Source organism: Colossoma macropomum, unplaced genomic scaffold, assembly GCF_904425465.1.
Source record: "Colossoma macropomum unplaced genomic scaffold, Colossoma_macropomum, whole genome shotgun sequence".
Classification (NCBI taxonomy): domain Eukaryota; kingdom Metazoa; phylum Chordata; class Actinopteri; order Characiformes; family Serrasalmidae; genus Colossoma; species Colossoma macropomum.
The window spans coordinates 33,353,323-33,376,923 of NW_023494796.1; positions in this window are offsets into that span (position 1 = coordinate 33,353,323).

Below are 23,601 nucleotides of genomic sequence, written 5' to 3' on the forward strand. Positions count from 1 at the left end.
GCTGGAGTGTAACCAGCCACCTGTTGAGCTAGATCTAGGGTTCCCAAGTGTGTAAGGCAGTATACGTTAACAAATAGTCAGGTAGGGGAGTTTATATCGGGGGTTACACACCGCGGTGACTTTCCCGAGGTTTGATCCTAACTGTTCTGCTTCATCTCTGACAGACAGGGTTAGAACGTTAGCCGGCCATCTATCTTCATCGCTAGGGAGGGATTTCAATTCCTGTGTTCAATTCCGACGAGATGTCAGAAAAAGAGAGGGAGAAAAGGGAGGGAGAGAAATGGATGGTACACTCGGGGTTGGCTGGGACCTCCCAATGTGTTACATCCCGTAAAAAAGCTAGGGCCCGGGCACAGGTTGATTCATGTGCTAGCCACAGTGAGACAGCTCAGTCCCCGTCCAATTACTATTCCAAAATACGTCGGGGGAGCTGCCCGGAACACTGCACACAAGTGACTAACCGCGGCAAGTCCGAGAAACACCTGTGTGTTACGGGCAGAGTGTGGCAGGTGTCTCGGATTGCCCGGCTGCTATAATGGCTTGGCTGGAGAGATGAAGTGTGAGGGAGAGAGGAGGGTGAAGAAAGAGCAGGGATACTGATAACTAGGTCACAAAGGACCTGCGCTCTATTCCACCTCCAGTCGCGCAAGAGAAGCTGGAACAGCTGCTGCCGCAGTGGCTCTGAAAAACTCTGCCGTAGGAGCACATCTGGGTCAAACACTCTGTGCAGCGCTCATTTGAGTGCGCTGTTGATGGGCTATCTTAGCGATGGCCTCCGTCAACACGTGTCATAGTTCTTATAGTCAAGTCTGACCACTTAGCGACCGTGCTGGCAACACCCTCGGACATTTATTTCCAGCAATGCAAGACCAGTGTTGAAAAAGACCAAAAATAAAACCGTCAGGAAGGGTTATGGGAGTGACACCATGGAAGAATCACTTTTGGTTCCCTAAACAATCTTTCAGTCGGTGGTTCCTCAAAGAGTCATGCTTGCAAATGAGATGTGTGAGTACGAAGAACCTTGAAAGTTTAATGAACCTTCGCCTAATGTAAAGGTTTTATATTCATTAAATGGTTTTTTTTTTCCCAGAACTGTACATCCAGGCCAAGCACCATTTGATTTTGAGAATATGGAGAGACCTGTAAACTCAAAAAAAATGAAAGTGAACATATTTGAAATCAATGGTAAAATCTGACAAAAATGGGGAAAAAAATAATTTTTAAGTTGTTCCTGGCTACAATGTCTAAAGTTTCTCCTCAGAGTGTCTGTGGTACTAGACACATTGGTCAAAAACCAGTCACGGTACGTGTCCACTTGTAACTTTGCCTTGCCACATCCTGTTAATTTCAGTGGAGAGCTCGGCCACATTGCTCTGTGCATAATGGTTTGCTGCGCGACGGAATCTGCGTTACCGAATGGCGAAAAATGTCCACAGATTTCAACTGAATGTGGGCACTGCACTGAGTTTAGCCAATCCAGCAACGGTAAACTGGCCTTCGTCACGAGCGCCAAACATAGGTTAACTTTCTATCTGTTTCTCTTCACTGAATCTATGGCTGCGTTCATACAGCAGGTAAAAGTTGCCCAAATCAGATTTTCTCAGCTAATCTGATCGTTTAGTTTGTCTGTTCAGATTATCTTTTAAATGTGATCTGTATGCGACATCAGTCTGAACAGATCAGCTCCTAAACTGACCAAAAGAACAGAGCGTCACGCTGCTTCACGGCTCATCCAGAGGTAAACAATCACGACCGCCAGCGAACGCCAGTCGCTCCCGGAGGATCAGCTTCATCTTCACCAGCATCACAGGAGCCATCATGAAGCTTCACTGACTGACAGCTGGGCTCATCACCCAGAATGTGTTGGAGCCGTAAAAAGGGCGCGGTCACTTCTTTGGTTCGCATCCTTGGATTCTTTAAACTCTGCTTTCAGACTTTTAACTGTTCTTTGACGCTGCAGCCTCGTTCTCTTGTAGCCACGTTCGGCCATGTCTTTCAAAATCTCTTCGAACACAGAGGGTTTGGATACATCTCTTATAATTTTTTGGTACAGAAACATCAGTCTAAATGTTTGAGTCTCAGCAGTGCGAAATTATGACGAGTGTCGAGTTGGATTGGTGTAAAAGTCGCATGAATTCCGATCTGGCAGTTCAGACTGAGTCGCATTGCCGCAGGTCGGATACGTATTTTATTTCAGTACCACATATGGAAGCGTCTCAAATCAGAATTGAAAATATCAGACTCAGTGTGTTTATCTGTTCACACTGACACACAGACACACATCTGTGTCACATATGAGGAAAAAGATCAGATTTGGGCCACTTTTACCTGCTGTGTAAACGTAGCCTATGATAGTTTATTAAATACCTTCATAATAAAGGAATTATCTTGTTTTTATGGAACTGCTGACAGTGAGTATTTGGAGGGGAAGATGCTCATTTCTGTGCAAGAGCAAACAGCGTATTAGATTGTTTAGTGGCCCAAATATGTTCAGCATGGTTCTTTCATTTCCATAATGACACAGAAATGCCCACCAGATTTTTTTTTTTTATGACTTAACATTTGATCACTGGCTTATTTTGTGAATCATTGCTGTGTATATAAAGAAGAAGAAACAGAAGAAGAGACTGGGGTTCAGTTCCACACTTTGGCAGTCACACCACAATATACCAAAAAGAGTCTTTGGGCATTCGGACATGGCAGGTTTGGTAGGAGTAAAACGATCTCTGGTGCATTTTGCTGAACACTGGAGCACCAAATAAGCCGGGGGTTGGCAACATGGGGCTCTTTTGCTGCTCCGCTGCCTCCTTTACAGTAAAATCAACACAGTTTAACAATAAATGGTCTTAAACTCTGGAGTTAATGTAGAACTGCTAATTCACCCTTTAACCCTGAAGATCAGCGCAGACTGCTGGTCACCATAGCAACATAGACCACAGTCTCGCTAGTAGCTAACGAAACGACAAAGAGAGAGATTTAAGACGAACATTGATAATTTTGAGACAAATGGACTTGTTTGTGTTTATAATCACTCCAGCTGGTTTCCTGATACGTTTAATCTGCAACAAGAAACTGTCAAACAAAGTCACAAAGCTAAAGTCAGTTGCTCATTTGTCAGCTTCTTGTTTGAATTTTCCCGTTCCACCTTAAAAACAAGAAGCAAAAAAAACTAGAAGCTGGTGAATAAGAAGCGACTTCAGCCTCGTAAAAAGTCAAACGGTGAATTCTGAGGAGAAGTTTCCTGCTGGAGATGTGAGAAAAGCAGCTATAGCTGAGCTAAAGATTAAAGCAGAGCTGAGTAAGTCTGTGTTTTTGTTTACATTATATTTTTATCCTATACTAGTACATCAGCACACACTGAGACACATTTACAGCCAAGATGGACAAAATGGCTCTTCTTAACATTTGGGTTGCGACCTCTGAAATAAATGGACTGAGACCCCCTGTGCAGGTTTCGGTTCAGTTTAGAACCAACTCTGGTGCAGTTCGCTTCAAGTGTGAAGGTGATACAGACCGAAGAGAGAACGAACCGGCGTCTCCTTTCTGCGGAACTTCCCTGGTTTGTGGAAAAGATGGGTTTCTGATGCTGTTTTGATGGATGCATGTGTTTATGATCTCTTTATACGCTCTTTAGTAATTATAGAACAGATAGTTTAGGTTTTAAAATCACGTTTGAAGTCATTCTAAAATACTCCATATGCATGTGACGGCACCCATACATTATATAAAGTGTTGATGTGTCGAGGTTTCTCTGTTCTGTAAAAGCAGTGAGTCACTCGAGGCTCTTACAGGGATTTCACTCTGCTTTACGCTTACAAAATCACAATAACGCAGAGAATCTCACAGCTTATTGATCTAATATCACCAAACAGATAAAACAAGACATAAATTAAATAAAACCAAAGAGCCCAGATAGAACAGAGAACAGCACCATTCAGAAAACTGGACATTATCACAGTTACTGTACTGTATCTGCCCAATCAGTCGTGGCCTTTTACTCACATGACTTTTGTTTACATCTTTTGGTTTGATGTTAAATATGTCAGTGTGAACGCTAAACAAACCAGAACTGAAGTGCAACAATAAATACTTTTTTGCTTTGGACCGGACCAGCAGAACCAACTACAAGTATAAACACATCCTTAATTCTACACTGGCTGATCTCTGTAACTTTGGATGGGTGCCTACATGTAAATGTACTTCCATAACAAAGGCTAAGACACATTGAACAAGGCTCCATTAGTAAAGCACATGTAATTAAAGTCATGAGTTGTGCTGGACGTAACTGCCTGAATAATAGTCTACCAAAATATATTAACACATCACTGTTTTTGGAAGAAAAACCTCGTATCTCCAAAACGGTAACTTCACAGGAGAAGGAAAAAACATACTTTACTTTTAATGTAAGTCAGTGGAACCAGAGTTTTTTTGGGCCGTTTCTTTCTTTCCAATCATCATGAAATTTACGTACAAGGTAAAGAGCAACAGGAACTTTCAAATTATGTCAAAACTGCAAAACAAAAACGGAGATATTTTATGAAAGTATATTGATCATTATTGCTGGTTTTGTCTTTTCTGCAGACATTGTTTCCAAGCTGTTATGTCATTTACTTGGTCTTGTTTGATGTTGGTTGTAGAGATTGATAAATAATGACAAATTGAAAACAGCGTTCTCCAACAATAGCCCGTAGTAGTTCTTGGACGCATGTTTTTTTTATCTGGTTTTCACTGTTTTTGACACTGTCTAATTGAATGTTCTGTCAAAAACAGGCTACCTTTGCAATTTGGCTTCATCAATGGCCTTAATTGTCTTATCTCTTTGCCTGTGTTCATTTTGTCCTACCAAGGGAATTTACAAAGATTTTCATTATGTGCTAACAATGAGGATCTGCTCGGGCTTCATTTTCCTATCAAGATTAAAATGCCACCAGAGATCATTCTGATTGTTCCTGGCTATGAGTCATTATCAGGAGTGTACGAAGTGGAGGAGAATTCTGCAGTATTGAACTTCAAAACAGTTTAATGACATTCCAGCACTCTCCTGGTACCTGTTCCAATTTTAATGTTTCCTGTGACGGGTGACAGTCGGAGCGTGGAGTACCAACGTAGACCTGCTACAGCACTGCTTTCTGAAATTACGAGAGGAACTCTTTCAGAATCTACAGAGTGGATGTACACATGCATGAATTCCTTAAAACGTTTTAATCAGAAGAGTTTGTTCTTAATAGTCACAAGCAGTTTCGGTGGCATGAGGTGGGCACGTTCTTGATTGACACACTATTTTGTTTATCATAATCTTTATTTGCACTCAACCTCCACTTCATTAGAAAAATCTTTTTTGTACTTGCACTCAGTGGCTACTTAAGAAGGTTAGCATACAGCATAGGTCCACTATATAGGTGCACAGTGGAAACCTGAATATATATATGTTAAAACCTTGTGTTTGTCGTTCAGTTTGGCATAATTTGAAAATGCCTGTTCCCCTTTATATTGTGGATGAAGTTCATGTTGAATGGACCGAAAGAAACGGCCCAAAATTACAAAAAAAAAGGTCTGGTTCCATTGACTTACATTAAAAGTAAAGTAGGTTTTTTTCCTTCTCCTGTAAATCATTTTGGAGATACATTCCAAATATAGGGAATATAGAATTATAAGGTTCTGTCTGCGTTCTGAGCAGTTTTGAGATATTGAGCTTCAAAGATTTTGCATTCCAGATAGCAGAACTGATACGTGGAACACGTCTCTTTAGACATGACACTGACGAACACTCTACACATATTCTAAATGTACAAAATCACAATCCTATCAGATTTATAAATGAGTTTTTTTAGAACAGGTCAAATGCAGAGAGAACCTTCTGATCTTAAGAACTTACTTTCTGATTCTAAGGTTCTAAGGTTCCTGACAAAACATGAAAAGAAGCAACGATTTTCAAGGAACACAAACAGTTTATACTCGTAATTAGCTCAAAACATAAAATTAGTGTTAACATAAAAACTGTCTACATTATCAGACATTTTATGGTATTTAATGTCTATGTTTATTTTATAATGTCTTGTTTTTAAAGATGATCTTTTTCCTTTTACTAAAAGCACTGACTGATAGATTAAGTATAAAGGTCAGTGCTAAATATTCTGGCTAACACTTTACTGTAGGGTACTGCTCATAGGGCTACATGACATCTTCATAAACTTGTTAAGACAACTGGCATAACCCTACATAACTGTTTATAAATGCTTATTCCAGCAGGCAGACTTGCTTTAAAGGTTACATTTGTCAATTTTGATCAAAGTTAGCTAAAGTTAGCTAAAGTAGCCTTTATGACAGATGACGCCTATTGGAATAAGCATATATAAACATTTATGTAGGGTTATGTCAGTTGTCATGACAAGCTTATGCAAGAGTCATGTAGCCTTATGAACAGAACCCTACAGTAAAGTGTTACCATATTCTGTCCAGTGCAGAGGTCAGTTTCAGGTGGGAGCCATTAGTTTCAGTTTCCTTTAGTCAGAAACAGCTACTGTACTAAACTGTCCCAGCAGGTCAGTGTAGCCGGTCAGTCTAAAGGCCGTGTGATGTTTAGTTTTACATCAGAAATGAGACTCTAATGAGCTAAAATGTCTTATTTTGGAAGAAAGAAGAAAAAGAAAAGATGGATAAATGAAAGGAGTGAATGTTTATGCTGTAATTAAGACACATCAGTTCAAACGTTCACTTTTTAATGACCTTTAAGGCTTAATATTTATAAAATTTAAGACAGTAAGACTTTTTAAAGAGCTGTAAGACGACAGGCAGAGTTTCAGCAACATGTTTTCATCTTTCATAAAGTTTATAGACTTTTCCCGCCGTCACTGAGCAGAACGGCGACATGACAAAGAAGCAGAACCCAATTGGTCCTCTTGCATATAGTCAAAGTGCTGATTGGCTCACAGATAGAACCTTATAGAACTAAGTTAGAGTTTGACTTTGAAGACAGAAACTTTTTTGTTTTGTTGTTGTTACAGAATAAGAAGATGTGAAAAACTCGACAAAAATGTCAGAACCTTATAATTCCAATTCCAAGTTATATATAACTTCTAACTTATATGTATGTTATATATATAAAATCTTTATTTTTGAACTTGCTTATTGTTTGAACTTGCCAGCTGCCCTTACCATTATGTCAAAATTTTATGATGAATGGACCAACAAAAATGCTCCAAACTTACTTGGAATAAATATTTTCTACAAAAAACAAAATAAACTTGAATTATGTTTATATTATACCATTATACATATATAGCAACCAGCTAAGAAACCAGTTTATTCAAAAGAAATGAACAGGAGAGCCACATTTACAGCAAAAACCCAAAGATCTACCCATTTAGATAATCTGCTATATTTTCACCAATTCAGAGAGATGCATTCAAACCATACACTGTTGATCAATGTCGTTTTATATTCAGTAAAATCACTGTAACCTTTTTTTATAAGTTTAATTTCAGTTTCTAACGCGATTAAAGCGTGTTCAAAGAGCAGTAGGCTTAGTGGGGCATGATGTTTGGCTAGTGAGACAGTGACCTCGTCTCTATTTCCTGTAAAGCTGCTTAAAGGCCATTGTAGAAATGATGTAGAAATGAAATTAAGCTGTAAAAGACACTTATGGACAGCTGTTGGCTTGACATGAGCTGACAGGCCTCATGTGCTATACAGTAATGCTGCACAATGGCATGTCACAGTTGTTTATATTCTCAGTTATTGCTGTTGACACGTCACCTGTAGCAGCTGCCCTGAGCTCTGTCCTTCAGGGTCAGCAGCCGGGCTAGATTTCTGCTCAACACACCAGAGCCAGACGGGCAGACCTGACTGTACGGTCACCCTTGATTTCACATTGTACTTCATGTTTCCCATCTTTCCCTTTCATCCGGAAGCCTGTGTTTGCATTCTGGATCGGCCCGTAAAATATGCTAATTGAATAAGGGAAGCCTTCCCGGCATATCAAGGCGTCCTCTCTCAGCTTTGAGCTTTTCATTAGGGAATATAAATGCCACGTTTGAAGGGATCACTTGACCAATTTGTTTTAATGATCTACAAAAAAGGGAAGTTTGGTCCCACGCCTTTTATTAATCCGTAGCCCTTACGCGCGAGGAACCTGAAGTCTAAATGCGGTAATGACGGGGTCAATGCGTAGAGTCAACACTCTAGATAGCGCATATAAATCAGTAGAACTTGTTCTCAAGGGGCTCTTTTAATGTTTGCAGATTGCATTAGTGAAGTGCTGCGAGTTCAAGCGAGGGAATCTGCTAACATCCGCCTTCAGGATATACAACTGCTCGAGGATCACTGGTACAGCCGGCTGTATTAATCAACATAATGCTATACTGTCTGCATAGGTCTGGGTCTGTCTCGAGAGTAAAAGGTGCAACGGAAATGGTTGTATCTAGAACCATGAGTGCTACACTCTTAAAAAAGGATTTTTTTGTAAAGAAAATTGTTCTACGAAGAACCCTTGCATGATTGAAGAGTTCTTGGCGTAGTGAAGTGTTTTTTTCAGGATTAATGGACAATGCTATAGATGGTTCTGTATAGAACCTTTTTGAAAACGCACCCAACAGGATTCTTCGGTTGTTATGGAGTCAGGCTTATAACAGTAGAACTTTTATACAGAACCATCTATAGCACAGTCATGCACTTTTTCCATTAATCAGAAGAACCCTGTAATCTTGGGTTCTTTTAGAGTTTTTGCTTCTATATTTTTTCTTAAAGAACCTATGAAGCACCTTCTTTTATAAGAGTGCAGATAAAAGCATTTCATGCTAAAACGGTTCATTGAATGGTAAAGTGGTTCCTCAGACTGATGGAGAATGTGCTATATATAGCACCCAAAAAGGTTCTTCAATTGTTATGGTATCAAGCTTTTAACAATAGAAGACCCTTTTTGGGTGCTGTACAGAACAATGTTCAAATAGGTTCTACGTTTGAAACACATTCATCCACATTTTCTGTCAATCTGAAGAACCTTTTCTTGATGCAAAGAACACTTTAATCATGCAGAGGGCTCTTTGAGAGTTTATGCTTCTATATAGAATCGTTTCTTTCATAAAGAACCCTTGAAGCACCATCTTTTTTTAAGAGTGTGTATATAAAACCATTTCATGCTTAAATGGTTCTGCATGGTGAAATGGTTCTTCAGATTGATGGAAAATGTGTTGCATATGGTTCTGCATAGAACTGTTTTTAAAATGGTTCTTTTACCAACCTGCTGTTGTACACAAGCTATATAGAACCATATACAACAAATTCTCCATCAGTCCTGAGAACGATGTTACCATGCAGAGAACCATTTAAGCATGAATGAGTTTGTATAGAACCATTGCCTTTCCTAAAGAACTCTTGAAGAGAATAGTATCTACACTCTTAAAAATAAAGGTGCTTTTTCATACTTAAATGGTTCTTCAGACTGATGGAGAATGTGCTGTATATAGCATCCGAAAAGGTTCTTCGATTGTTATGGTGTCAAGCTTCTAACAATAGAGGAAACCCTTTTGGGCGCTATTTAGAACCCTTTTAAAAAAGGTTCTGTATAGAGCACATTCATGCACACTTTCCATCAATCCAATGAACGCTTTCATGATGCATGGAACACTTCAATCATGCGAAGTGTTCTTTGAGTGTTAATGGTTCTATATAGAACCATTTTCTCTCATAAAGAACCCTTGAAGCACCTTTTTAAGAGTGTAGATAAAAGCATTTCGTGCTTGAATGGTTCTTTGCCATTTATGGTGAAATGATTCTTCAGATTAGTTTCTACACTCTTAAAGATAAAGGTGCCAAAAAGGGTTCTATGGTACAATGCCTTCAAAGAACCCATTGCGCTTCCGTTAATTGGTGGTTCTTTACTCGGTTGAGATCCAAGAATAAGGAAAGTGGTGAAAGTTCAGTGTAAAGATTCTAAACCAGTTTAAGTTTTTTGCTAGAACCATTTACGAGCGTCTGCTTTTAACAGTTTAGTGAAGCTTTAATGAGGTTACATTCAGAAAATCATGGGCAGTGTTACTGGTATTTAAGTAGATTAAGCTGTAATATGTACTCTTCTCAGTCTGTTTGCTAGAGAGGGAAACATTGTGGACACACTGGGGTCCTTTAAAGTTCTAAGCGTGTTAAACTAGCCAAATGAAACGCTACAGCCCACTAGTAATTATGTTAATAGTATTCAAACAAACAGCCGAAGACGATGACTCACTGGAATTCAAAGTTTGTCTTGTCTTCCACATTCGAAACACTGCAGTGAAGTTCAGCCTGACAAAACAACAGTGATACTCGAAAAGACAGATGTGTTGTTGTTTTCTTTCTGATAATTATGTAGAGTGGTAAGCAGAGGAAGGAAATCTTTTGATGTGTACAAAAAGGGAAAGAACATTACTTTAAAAAAGGAAAAAATGGGTTCACCGAAAGGCGACGCGTTGCCATTAGGGCATATTTCACAAATGTGTCGGTCAAAATTTTGGAATCGCCATTTGGAATCATTTGGTTGCAGATGCATGTATGAAATGATGCTGTGCAATTTCTCAGGATTCAAACAAATACTAGGAAGTGAGGAAACAGTCAAATGTAGAGGTTTAAATTGCCTGAGATAACTGTAGAACTTGAAGAATAAATATATAATAAATTTATTATCCAAAATGCCTCACATGTCAGAAGATGCAGATAAGTTGACAGAAGAACTTGACGTTCTAGATAGATCAGTGCTGAAGTCCCAGAGCTTCTTTAGAGGCGAATTCAGTTTTTGTAACCCCTTAAATTCCTACCAGTGAGCCTAAAGATGTATTACACACTTCTATAAGATAAGATAATCCTTTATTAGTCCCACAACAGGGAAATTCACAGTGCTACATCAGCACTCAGGAAAAGAAGTAACAAGAGGAGAATTAACAAATTGACCTTGTAAATTACTTATCAAGGTTACAGTTTGTTACTTGTTACTATGTAGACACTATATATATTACTAAAGGTAAAAAAATCTAGTGAATCTATTGTTCACATAAACTCTATTTACAAAAATTAACAATATAAACAATTATAAATAAAAAAGCCAAACATTTTTACACTGCAAGGACATTTTACCAGAATTGCGCACACAATATTGCGCATAGAGTATTGATTTATATTATTATATAGTGGGAATGGTGATGGTGAATAACAATATAAACATTATAAAAAGAAAAACAATAAAATCTTATACAGATATATAACCTAAGAATAGCTCAAACAGTTTGCGGGATTAATTTTCAGTGTTACATGCAGGAGCGGGCGGGGAACCAGCCCACTGGAGGTGGGAGCGGGACAAATCACGCATGATGAGCTATCCCGCAAATGAATGAACCGCATAAATAAAGTAGAACGATCACAATCATATATAAACGATATAAAATGATAACAGTAAAACAGTTAAAGTGAATGAAGTCATTCTGACAAAGAGCTGTGAAGCAGCCGATCACGTGAACACGCAGATTCTTCCACCCAGAGGAAACCAGCTCAAACAGACATTAACGTCGCCCAGTAAACGAAGAGTTAGCAGTGACGGTGACAACAACAGTAACACCAGAGCCACTGCCAGCCAAACGAGTGAGCTGAGAGGCTGCTGCGTGAGGTCCCGCCCCCTCTTTGGTCTGCTCGGGCTCTCTGATTGGTCAAAAGGAGACAGTGCGGCACTTTGATCCGCCTAAAACTGGGTGGAAAAGACGAGACAGAGAGCAAATCACCTGCACAGCGTTCACACACAACACTGTGGTTTAATTCCTGCTTTGTGTTTACTGGGAATAAATGACTCGTACTTCCTTAGCGGTGATAGGAACCAGGGTTTTTTTAAGATTAAGTGACCCTTATTAATCCCACAACGGGGAATTTTCACCTCATTTTGACCCATCCGTGCAGTGAAACCCCACATACGCACTAGTGAACACACACACTAGGGGGCAGTGAGCACACCTGCCCAGAGTGGTGGGCAGCCCTATCCACAGCGCCCAGGTAGCAGTTGGGGGTTAGGAGTCTTGCTCAATGGCACTTCGGTCACGTATTGTTGGCTCAGGGGATCGAACCAGCGACCTTCCGGTCACAGGGCTGGTTCCCTAACCTCCAGCCCATGATGTTGTGATGTTGACAGCAATATTTTTCCACATCTCCGAAGTTTAGTCTTAGAAGTTGGTTGTATTTCCTGCTTCTCATGATCCAAGTAGTCGCCGTCTGGTTCCCATCACCGTCCCTGTGAACAACTGGCTCAGCACGTTTCTCTAGTATATAACATTTTACATTAAACATCTCTGGATGACTTTGTTTACATCTTAGGATTTAATTAAACGAATATTTCCTCCTTAATTCTCCAAAGCTTCCTAAGTGTCTGTAGACAAGAACTCCATTCTGCGTCAGAATTATAAGCATATAGCTGCGCGCAGTCATTAAACAGTATGTAAACTGCACCTCCCTCTTTCACATGAAGATGCTCCATTACATGGCTGTGGCTTTTTTTCCCTCTGGTTAAATACCGTTCGACAGACTGCACCTTTTGTGAATTACTCTCATATGTATTTTTATGTAATGGTTCATACTAAAGGGGAATAATTTCTCTCCCTTTACCAGCAGTTAGTGAAAACATACAAAAATTATACGTGTAAAATGTCATTAGCCATATAATTTCAGTAATTATGACTTGCTGACTGCAGGTGTTCATATGTGGGTGTTATTCACAGAGAGATGATTAAATATAGTAGACACCCGCTGGCACTTTGTACGTCCTTTCATTAGGAACAGTGTCTGCTGGACCTCATGGTCTGTACCATTAATGACCCGAGAATCTACAAGAGCAGATTTTCCCAGTTCTAGTCCTGGAGCGCGCTTTCACTGCAGGTTTTAGTGTGTTCTCTGCTCCAACACACCTAATCTATACTCCAGAAGGGCTCATTGATTCGCTGATGAGTTGATTCAGGTGTGCTGGAAGTGGAGTCTTTGTGAATGTGCAGATTGGAGGGACACCTGCCTTGTATCTGCACTCACTGGCCATTTTGTCAGAAACAGCAATAGAGGTGCACTTTATAGATCTGTACTGTGTTGTATTGACTGTAGCCCATCTGTTGTCACACAGTTTGCCATTGATGGAAAAGGGGACCACTATAGGACCACCGCTGTGTTGAGAATGGTCCGCCATGCAAGTAGTATCTGTTCAGTGGTGCTATGGTGGTCCATTTCCATTGATGGACCGGGCTGAATAATTGTGCGACAGACAATAATGTTATAAATCTACAAAGTGAACCTACAGTACTGTGTAACAATCATAGACCACCCTTCTTTATTTTTATTTAATTTCCAGTCAAATCAGTAATTAAGATATTAGAGATTAGATATAAGACAGTACACTTGCAAAATGAAGGAGAAAAGTCAGAAAAAGTGATTAAAAGCTACAGAGAAAATTTGGCTCAGTGTAGGGCTGGGCGATATGGCCAAAAATGTCATATCAGATCGATGATCATATCGATGATCATATCAGTATTGATACATATTGTGATAAATGTCAAATCATTATTTCTTTCAGAATTAAAGGTTGATTTGTGCTCCTGGGTGGTTAATTGCTGTTTTAAACTGTCCTTTATGGTCAGAACACGACAAACACTCACCAAACCGTGGAACATTTCACAGATCTGTCATGGGAGAGTGGGAGAAAGTTTCTGGTTGGCTGTTTTTTACCAGCTGGAAAAGGACGGTCGCAATTTTTTGTAACATTCATAATTTAAGAAAGGAAACAGATTAGCTGTCTTTTAGCTGTCTGGTGGCGAGTGCTGGGCTGTCTGGTTACAAGTGCTAAACTGTTTAGTTTCTCAACAACGTCAATACGAACAGCAAACATCAGCTGGCTCGGTACGTCAGTGATGGATCACGCCGCCTTACTGCCATCACTCCTACCACCTCCATGTCAGAGCACATCACAGTGTTCAAACACCAGCTAGCAGATGACTGGATTCTCTATTCTATCATAGTAGTTTGAGGGGTGAACCGCAGTATATCTGACGCTCGCTGTGTAAAAGCATTAACTGCAGTGTGAATCTCTCACACCAGACAAACAGAGTCCTCCTTTTAGGTACATTTAAACTGAAATCAGTGCTTTTTTGTCTTGTTTGATCTACAGTGACATCAGTTCGCCGTGCTGTGCGAGTGACGGAGCACTGCTTCAAGTTAGCCAGCCTGGGAAGCTAACGTTCTCCCACTTTCCAATGCCACACAATGTCCTCAGTTTACTTTCGTTTAAATCAGGGCTGTAACTCACATGAACCCACTTCTTTCTTTCACCTTCGCTTAGGGCTGGGCGATAAAACGGTAACGATAATTATCGCGATATAACTTTTCCTCGATAGAGCGATACGACATGTTCGATAAATGTTCGATATAATACACCACTCTCACACTTCCACGTTCAGCGAAAGCCTTGGTGGCGTTTTCTGCTACAAGGAAAGCGACACTACTCTGCTGTCGCCAGGAGAGGGCGCACTTCCGAGTTTTTCTACATGATTAGAGAGGGGGGGGGCCACGAGTAAGATGAGTTTTTAGCAACGGCTGAAACGTGGAGTTATACATTCCCTGTTTGAGCGGAGCGACAGGCGATCTGCTCTCCTGTGACCGAGTGTGAGTGACGAGGTCAGTGGTGTAACTGAACTGTCCTACAGTGAACTCACCTCTTTCTGTACATCCTAACAGCTTTAGCAGCGTTAAATCACATCTGATCCTCACAACTACAGCACTGTCACAGCGCTAAACAGTCATATTTAAGTATGAGTGCATTCCCAAGCAACAAAAGTGAAAGAAAGAAGTGAGTTCATGTGAGTTACAGCCCTGATTTATAGGAAAGTAAACTGAGGAAGCTGTGAGGCATTGGAGAGCGGGAGAGCGCCATCTTTCCAAGCTAGCTGTTTTTAGCAGCTGGCTAACTTGAAGCAGCTCTGTCACTCACACAGCACGGAGAATTGATGATACTGTGGATCAAATAAGACACAAAAGCACCGCTTTCAGTTTAAACGTACCTAAAAAGAGGACTCTGTTTGTCTGGTGTTGATATTTTGCGGTTCACCACTTAAACTACTACAGTAGTATAGAGAAATCCAGTCGTCTAGCTGGTGTCTGAATACTGTGATGTCATGTGTAGCGGGGTAGCCGAGCGCTCGGCACCAGCTAAAAATAATCTGTTTTCTTTCTTAAATTATGACTATTACAAAAAAGCCATGCTTTTCCAGCTGGTAAAAACTCACCAGACACTTTCTCCCACTCTCCCATGACAGATGTGTGAAATGTTCCACTGTTTGCTGAGTGTTTGTCGTGTTCAGACCATAAAGGATAGTTTAAAACATGAATTAACCACCCAGGAGCAAAAATCAGCCTTCAAACTTGAAAGAAATAATGATTTGACATTTATCGCGATATGTATCGATATCAAACGATATGAATTTTGTTTGTCGTGATAACGTTTTTGGCCATATCGCCCAGCTCTACTTTCGCTGCTTGTAAACGCTGAAATATGACTGAGCGCTGTAACAGTGCTGTAGTTGTGAGAAACAGAAGTAAAAGTTAGGGAAAGTTAGAATTCACACTCGGTCACAGGAGAACAGATCGCCGATCGCTCCATGCAGACAGGGAATGTTGCTTTCCTTACAGTAGAAAACGCCAACAGGGCCGTCTCTAGAACGTGGAAGTGTGAGAATGCTATATTATATCGAACATTTTGTGTATTTCTATCGAGGAAAGCTATATCGCGATAATTATTGTTATCGTTTTGTCGCCCAGCCCTAACTCAGCGCTGCGGGTCTGAAAGGATGGGTTACTGAGCCATCACTGTGAAAGGAAATCGAATCGTTGAATGTGTTTGGGATTTGGGAGACTGAACTTTGGAGGTGTGCCTGCAGATTTCTTTTAGAAGCTGAAAGCGAGTCTCTTGAAAAGAACAGAAGCCGTAAAAATGAAAAATGTGGACACACTAATACTGGAAAAGGGGCATTTTGAGTGGAAATTAATTAGATAAAAGGGTCTGGCTTTGACAGAGTACTGTACATGGTAGATGTATCTGATAAAATGGCCAAAGAGTGTATAAGGTAGGTGTTTAAAAGTCAGTTTACTTCCAACTTCTCAGAAAGCTGTCCCTTTGATAGCTCAGGTCCTCGGGCGGCGCGTTCACTGAACAGAAAACAACACTGAGCAACACTAGAACTACGGAAAGTGCATGTTCAGCCAATCCCCAATATAAATTCACCCAAGAAAACACAGCATAATTACAGTTCCGTGATAAATATTATTTTCAATTCAAGTAAACAATCGTACTGATGAATACTGATTGCTAATACAGCTGCTGTATAAACCCTTTTTGAACCTTTTCACTTCCCGTAGTTCCAGTGTTGCCAGTAAATTTCTCAGAAGGGTGCATTTCACACCAAACCACTCTGAATGATTTTATTTACATCTAGACCATTAAATGATTATGTAATTTCCCCTTTAATTATGGATGAACACAAACATATGAATGAGGCAATGGCTTCCTTGGTGCATGTGATCCCAGTTGTTCCTTCTCTACAGTTCTATAATCAGTCATTACTTCGTTGATCTCCACCCAGTGTAACCAGTCCTTGGCAGGCTTTAAAGCACTGTTATCCTTTGCCTAGTAAGTCACACCCACGATATCCTACCCATAGTCCTCTTTGCTTGGATGTAGCACCCTTTATTGGTTTTGTAAGTCCAAGGAACCAGACTGACCAGTCAATGTGCGTCTTCTTTCATATCAATATAGCTAATGGACAGAATTACTCCATGATCCGGTTCTTTAATCATGATGAAGAACTGTAATCAACAGCCAGGCTGATAAAAATGTAGCTTTTTTGGAGCTGCTAAAATTCGGCTCCCGCAATCTTTGAGCGCTCCAGCGTTAGCACTGCCGACTTGATGAAAGACCGAGTGCAATGGCACTAATTGATCATACTACCCCATGAGGAGATCAGTGTGTTGAAGTGAAAGACTTTTCTCACAACATGAAGAAACTGCCTGCAGACCGTATGATCTCATGTATTGGCAGCTCCAAAGGAGGTAACTCGTCTGATGCTCTTATCTCTTCTGAACTGCGAGCTGACATACTCGACGCCTACCAATTGGACTTGGCCCGGGATTACGATTTGAGCTATCACCACAAGCCCAGCTCACGCGTTTCTGCAGAAAAGAGCTGAAATTGAATCTAAAGTCTAAAGTGACTTTATGTTCCCTTTGCAAAAGCGCATGAGGGGTTTGGTGGGAGGCAGGCCGCCGGGAGGTAAAGAAGCCTGACCATTAAGGCTTCAGCTCTAGCAAAGGCTTGACTTTTGTTTTCCGAAGCACCGCAGAAATGAATTCTCCACAATCCGAGCTCAGCCAGAAAACCACGGCAGTGGTATTTAAACAATTAATTTTGATAACCATGTTGAAGTCCTTCTCTAACCTTGCACTCATGTTGCTGGCGTAGAGAGGACTTGGCTGACATTGCTGCTCCGTGCTTTTCTCTTCCACACAACCGCATGATCACCCAGAGAGCAGTCTCTATGGCTGTTTATGAGAGTTTTGTCCTTTTCACAACCACGAAAAAACTCCCTAATTGTCATGCCAAGTTCACAAGAGTAAACAATCGCTGTCATCTTGTTGTGTGAAATGAAAAGTGTTGAAATGTCAGAGTTCGTGTCAGTCAAATTGACCCCGCTGGAGGAAAACCACCAGCAAGCAATGATGCGTGGGCTACGGTACTGAGATTAAACGCCCATCCTCAACACTTAGCTGAACAATCGCATGTTTAAGCATGCCAGCTGTGTATCCGTGCACTTCTGTGGAACGAGGCATAAATCAGCCTCCTAAACTCTCCGGCGCTTGACAGTAACCTGAAATCATACTAATCTCTGACACAGCAGGTTTCTGATGGCTCTGTAAAAACGGAACATCATTGCTTAAGGCAAGGTGACGGGGATAATCATCCACCATAATTCATGTTTAATATCGAAGTCCCAGAGGTAGAGAGGGAAGGGCGATGGGTGTCCTTGATGGGAACTCTCTTTTCCTCTTCTCTTCGCTTTAGCCGTGCTGTAGAGCCCGGTACTGTAGTTTCAAATTAAAGTGGTAGTTTGAAAAATCAATTTTACACAATTTTACACGTCAGCCCAGATGTGTTTCGTGCCTGAGTTTGCTTCTGTGCTTTTTTACTGGAACTTCAAGGCTGATGTAGCTAACTAACTCAATCTCAAACCATGTCAAGCTGCCGAGTGATCTCAAATAGCCTTGCTTCTGGTTTCTGACGCTATATGAATACTGTAATTCGTAAATATGGACTCATGGCTGCTACTACTGTTTTAGTGACCGCTATAGAGAAAACCAGGCTCCTAACAACCACCTGGAAGACCTGGTAGACACCAAAACTGCCCCCATCAGATAAACAGCACTTAAAGCTCTCATCTCTGAGAGAGAGGAGAAAATCAAGCTGCTTCAGATCTGAAAACATCCACAGGTGTTTCTGTCCATCCTTCCACTGTGAGAAGACGACTCAGCGCTGTGGGTCTGAAAGGATGTGTAGCTGTCAAGAAGAACCTCACTGAGAAAAGGAGACGGACACATCAAACAAAGAAGCTGAACGATGGACTGACCACCCCAGAGTCCAGACCTCAACACCACTGAATGTGTTTGATTACTTCAGAAAATGATCAACCAGCTTCTAAGACTGAACTTTGGAGGTGTGTCTGCAGATTCTTTGAGGAACTGAAAGTGAGTCTCCTGAGAGAATGGAAGCTGGAATAAAGGAAAGAGTGGACTAAATACTGGTATTATATTATCTAGTTGTTGAGGTTTCTGTGTAGTTTTCCCGCTGTAAAATAATAACTTACACTTTATTGCTGTTTTGACTGACCTATCTTTGCTGACAGCCATATATGGAGAAAACTGGGAGAATTCACTTTTTTGACGAAGGATTATGGAACCCAGTATTGTAATAATTTCCCAACATAGTAATAACTCCAGAAATGTAATAAAATTAAGGCATGAAAACACAAACGTGCATGTCTGAATGAATATCGAACAGGTGTTGAATATAGGTGCGCAGGTTGTGGGCTGCGTGGCCTATATTTGGTTTATAATTGCAAAATTGCAATAGTGCAAAATGTCTTGTGCCATTAATGGTTATAGTTTATACATCGATATCTAATTATTATGTTAAATATTGTTATTTGCCATATTTACATTTTTAATAAAGGCCAGAAAGGGCGTTCCATTGTGGTTTTGTTGGTGTTTTACATCACCAAAAGCTGTGAATGTCAGGAAAAAAATGTAAATATAATAAATTCCCAATAAAGTAATAAGATATAATATATAGTCAACATGAAATAGTAATAAATTACCAATAATCTGTTAGTGCATTATGTTGGGCAAGTTGTAACATTATTGGGTTATTATTACAATTTGATCAAGTTATGTGCAAAATTTAATCACGTTATTGAGTAATTATTACAGTATTGGGCTCTACAGCGGTTTCTTTAAATAGAACCTACTGTATATACAATAAGCTCTTTTTCAGCACTGCTGCAAGAGCCTGCGACTCTAACAAGAACCACAACAGTAGCGTGTGGGGGTGTGAGCTGCTAAAAGTAGGCCAGGAAAATCACAGGGAAGAGAGGCGTGTCAGTCGGTTCTGAGTGAATAACCACAGCGTGCTGAGAACATTTCACAAGCTCCACATCTTTGTCAAACCGAATCTTAATGGCGATACAGGACTTTTAATGACGGTCATCCTGTCCTGTGTCGCACGGCGCACGTCTCTGCGTCTCAGGGCTGCTAAACAGCGCGAATATCTGCCGACAATAAAAGGTCAGATGACTGTAGGGCACAATAAAGCCGGCAAACGTTGATTAAACTTTTCTGTTTGCCATTGATTTATGCCTGTGCTGATCCGTTTATTGCTGGTGGAATATTTTTAAAGTATAATGAACCACATTGTAAATCACTCTTCAGTCACTGGTAGCTACGTGTTATAGAAACATCACTTTGCGAGGTTAATTAAAAGTATGTCCCTGAGTTTGTGTTTCTGGCGAATGTCAAACATGATTTATGCCACAACGGCCGTCGGGTTGTCTTTGCTTTCAGCCGCGCTAATATGCTTTAAGTCAATGAGGCCACGGCTGATGCTCTGTTCCTCAGCGGTGGAATGGAAACTGCAGTCATCCTAATAATTGCTAAATATTAAGTCTTGTTTGATAACAGTTCTGAGAGAATTGTTGAATGAAATTACAATCAGTATGATGAAAAAAATGATTCTTTGACTGAAAAAGTGCAAATGTGTTGACATTTCGTGTAATTGGCCTCTTCATGCTCCACCCATACATGTGTTTGTTCATAACAATGACAGGCTTTGTGATCATGACAAAAATCCTATTGAGCTCAATGATTTTTTATCTTGGAGTTCAGATTCGCTGCGTAACTTTGAGTATTTTTATATGCACTTAATAATCTGATAACTGAAGAGTTATCACATCAACGTGTTTACATGCACTTGAGTAATCAGATTATGGGGAAACTCTGGGTCTACATGAGTCAGACAGTGATCAGATTTCTGCTTTACAACCAGCCAATAAACTCACAGAAGAAGACGTGACATAAACATAACGTAAAACTCATCAGGGATCTTTTTAACATTGCTCCACTTTACCTGAAAATATGAACAAACATCATCTAGAAGATGAAGAATATTTACATCCTTCATTTCGTCGAGAATGTATTCGGTTTTGCTGCGTCTCGCGGCGACGCTGCTCGCTTATTTCCGGTACCACCGTCTGTTTTCACACGTGCAGACTGAGAAATCTGAAAGAAATCAGAGTAAGAGTTGACGTGCACTGAGAAATCTGATTACTGAGCTAAAATCCAGCATCTTTATCAGATTTCTTAATCAGATTTCTAGATTGGAGTATGGTGTTTACATGACCATTTGAATAATTGGATAACCGCAGAAATCAGATTATGATCGGATTACTGAGTGCATGTAAACACACTCAGTGAGTTTACACTTTACCTGTCTGAGCTGGATTACATTGTAGGAGTAAACTAGTTCAGAAATTGCACCAAATCTGCCACCATATTAATGTTAGCAACAATATATTACTAAAAACTACATCCTGTCTATATTAAGTGTTAGTTTGTCAGTTAAATTGGATTTTTCCAGCTTTCTGTAGAGCTTGTCCAACCTGCAGAAGAACACATTTGTGGGCAGAGCATGAATTGCATTTTATGTTGAGGTAAAGAAGTTTATTACTACCCTCCTCTTTTTGAGAGAAGTTTTTGGCGTAACTAAAGGAATTGAAAAAACCACTTACCCCAGAAAAAAACCCTCACTCCAGATGTAATTGATCAGCCAAGACGTGTCCGGCATCCAAATTTTTAGCACTAAAACTATAAGGCTAACGTTACTGACAAACACAGTCAGTAGTCACCCAAATCTTTTCCGTAATTACATCCTCAAAAATTCTCTCAACCTGCTCAAACCACATCCAGGCCTTAACTCAGGTCACACCGACAGGTTGGTTTAGTTTATAGTGCAGTATGACTTGCTGTAAACTATAAAAATGAACAAAACGTCCATATGTATCATTAGCATTTAGCATTCCCTTTAGCAGCCCTTTGGCTTTTTTCCTTTTTTAATTTTTTAAATATTTTTTTATTATTACTTTCTTTTTCTAAGGCCTAACCAGGGACTGGGGCTGCAAATTAGCTGAAGCAATATACTCTATATTCATTGCATGTGTTGCATTCTATGTAACAGTGTTTATCTATATTATCTATTAAATAAACAAATAAAATAAAGTACATTGAAGCTAATCCAGTGGCTAATGCAGTCTTTAACTTGGTTATTTAATCTTTAAAACTTATGGTTTATAGTTGGTGTCCATTTTTTTCTTTAGTTTAGCGCTTCAACCTTTCTGACATACACTAAAAGTCAGTAGTCACCCAAATCTTTGCTGTAAGTACATCCTCAAAAATTCTCTTAACCTGCTCAAACCACATCCAGGCATTAACTCAGGTCACACAGACAGGTTGGTTTTCGTTATAGTGCAGTATGACTTGCTGTAAACTATAAAAATGAGCAAAACGTCCATATGTACCATTAGCATTACTCTCTTTAGCATTCCTTTAAATATAGTGAAGCTACTGCAGTGGGTATATTTTGAGTAAACGTACAATTCAGTTAACAGTTGCTAGTCATGTAATAAGTCGGTAATCGGTTATGCGACAGTAGTCAAGCGATTCGAAATTGGCTGCTGTCGTGAAATTGAAGGGTATTGATAAATTCAGTATAGTAAACAATGAACCACATTCAGTTCAGTTTCAACTGTATTTTCAACATTTCTGTCTTAAACATTAGCATCACTGTGTGGGTTGTTATGGCGCCACTCCAGGAACTGAAGTGTTTCCTTCGGTGGCAGCGTGGGCGCCTGGGATATCGGCTTACCCCCAGTGGGCTGTAGGTTCAACTGTCCATCCTTTAACCGCTGCCCTTATCACCAAGTTTCTCTAATGGCCATTAATTTGAAATGCCGCCGCCACATTCTGCCTGTCAGTTTTGTTTTTTTTAAATTATGAAGATGGATTAAGGTAACGACCCTGCGATGGATGGCTGTCCGTTCACCGTTATTCATCTGCCCTTTCACTTTGTGCCATGCTAACTCGGCAGAGCTGGCGTGCTACCCACTGCTGAAGCCAACATCAAGTTCCTGGAACAGCCTTGAAAATAAAGCGTCCTTAATGGTCCTCAGAAGCCTCGATTTGGTGTAGAATCGTCACGTTATCTGAAAGTTCTTCAGACTTTAAAGCAAAACTAGGCAGATCAGCAAAGCGATGCTAACAGGATACAGAAACAGAAGGTTAAAAATGACTAAGACTTCATCAACACATCCAGATGTTGCCCTCAGGCTGCAGCCGTCTCTGCCGCTGAACATTATGGTGGTCAATGACATGGATAAACATCAGAAACATGATACTGGCTAAAACAACAAAAACATCAACTGCAGTGATGCTGTGTGTGTTGGGTGAGCAAATTTGATTGAGCCCATTACTTTTGGACTGTGATATCATAAAGTGATCTAATAACGTCTGTGCGTTCGGGCGATCGCTGTAATTCTCTGAGGGTTCAAAGGCAATTGTGTTTCTGTACTGCAGCTATCATTATGAAGCTGTTTGGTCAGCAAACACTGGTGTCCCCCTGGCGCTGTACAAGCAGCTTTTCATTAGAAAGACATCATGTTTTCAGCTTTTAATTATACTTTAAATGATTGAAGAAGTAAAGGCCAACATTAGGCCAGTCGTGAAGACAGATTGCAAAAGAACGTGTTTGATTTCACTCTTGGACAGTGTTATCGTCAAGACCTCTAGAGGCAAGTCACACATTGAGGCCCAATATCAATTCGCTCCTCGTCCCTACCACTTAGCCCTACCCCCATTGGCACATTCACGTCTAGGGGTAGGGTGTCCCGTTTCTTGTTGAGATAGAGGGGTAGGGCGAAATGTTAGGGCAACAAACGGAGGTTCTTCAGAGACTCCAAACAGTGT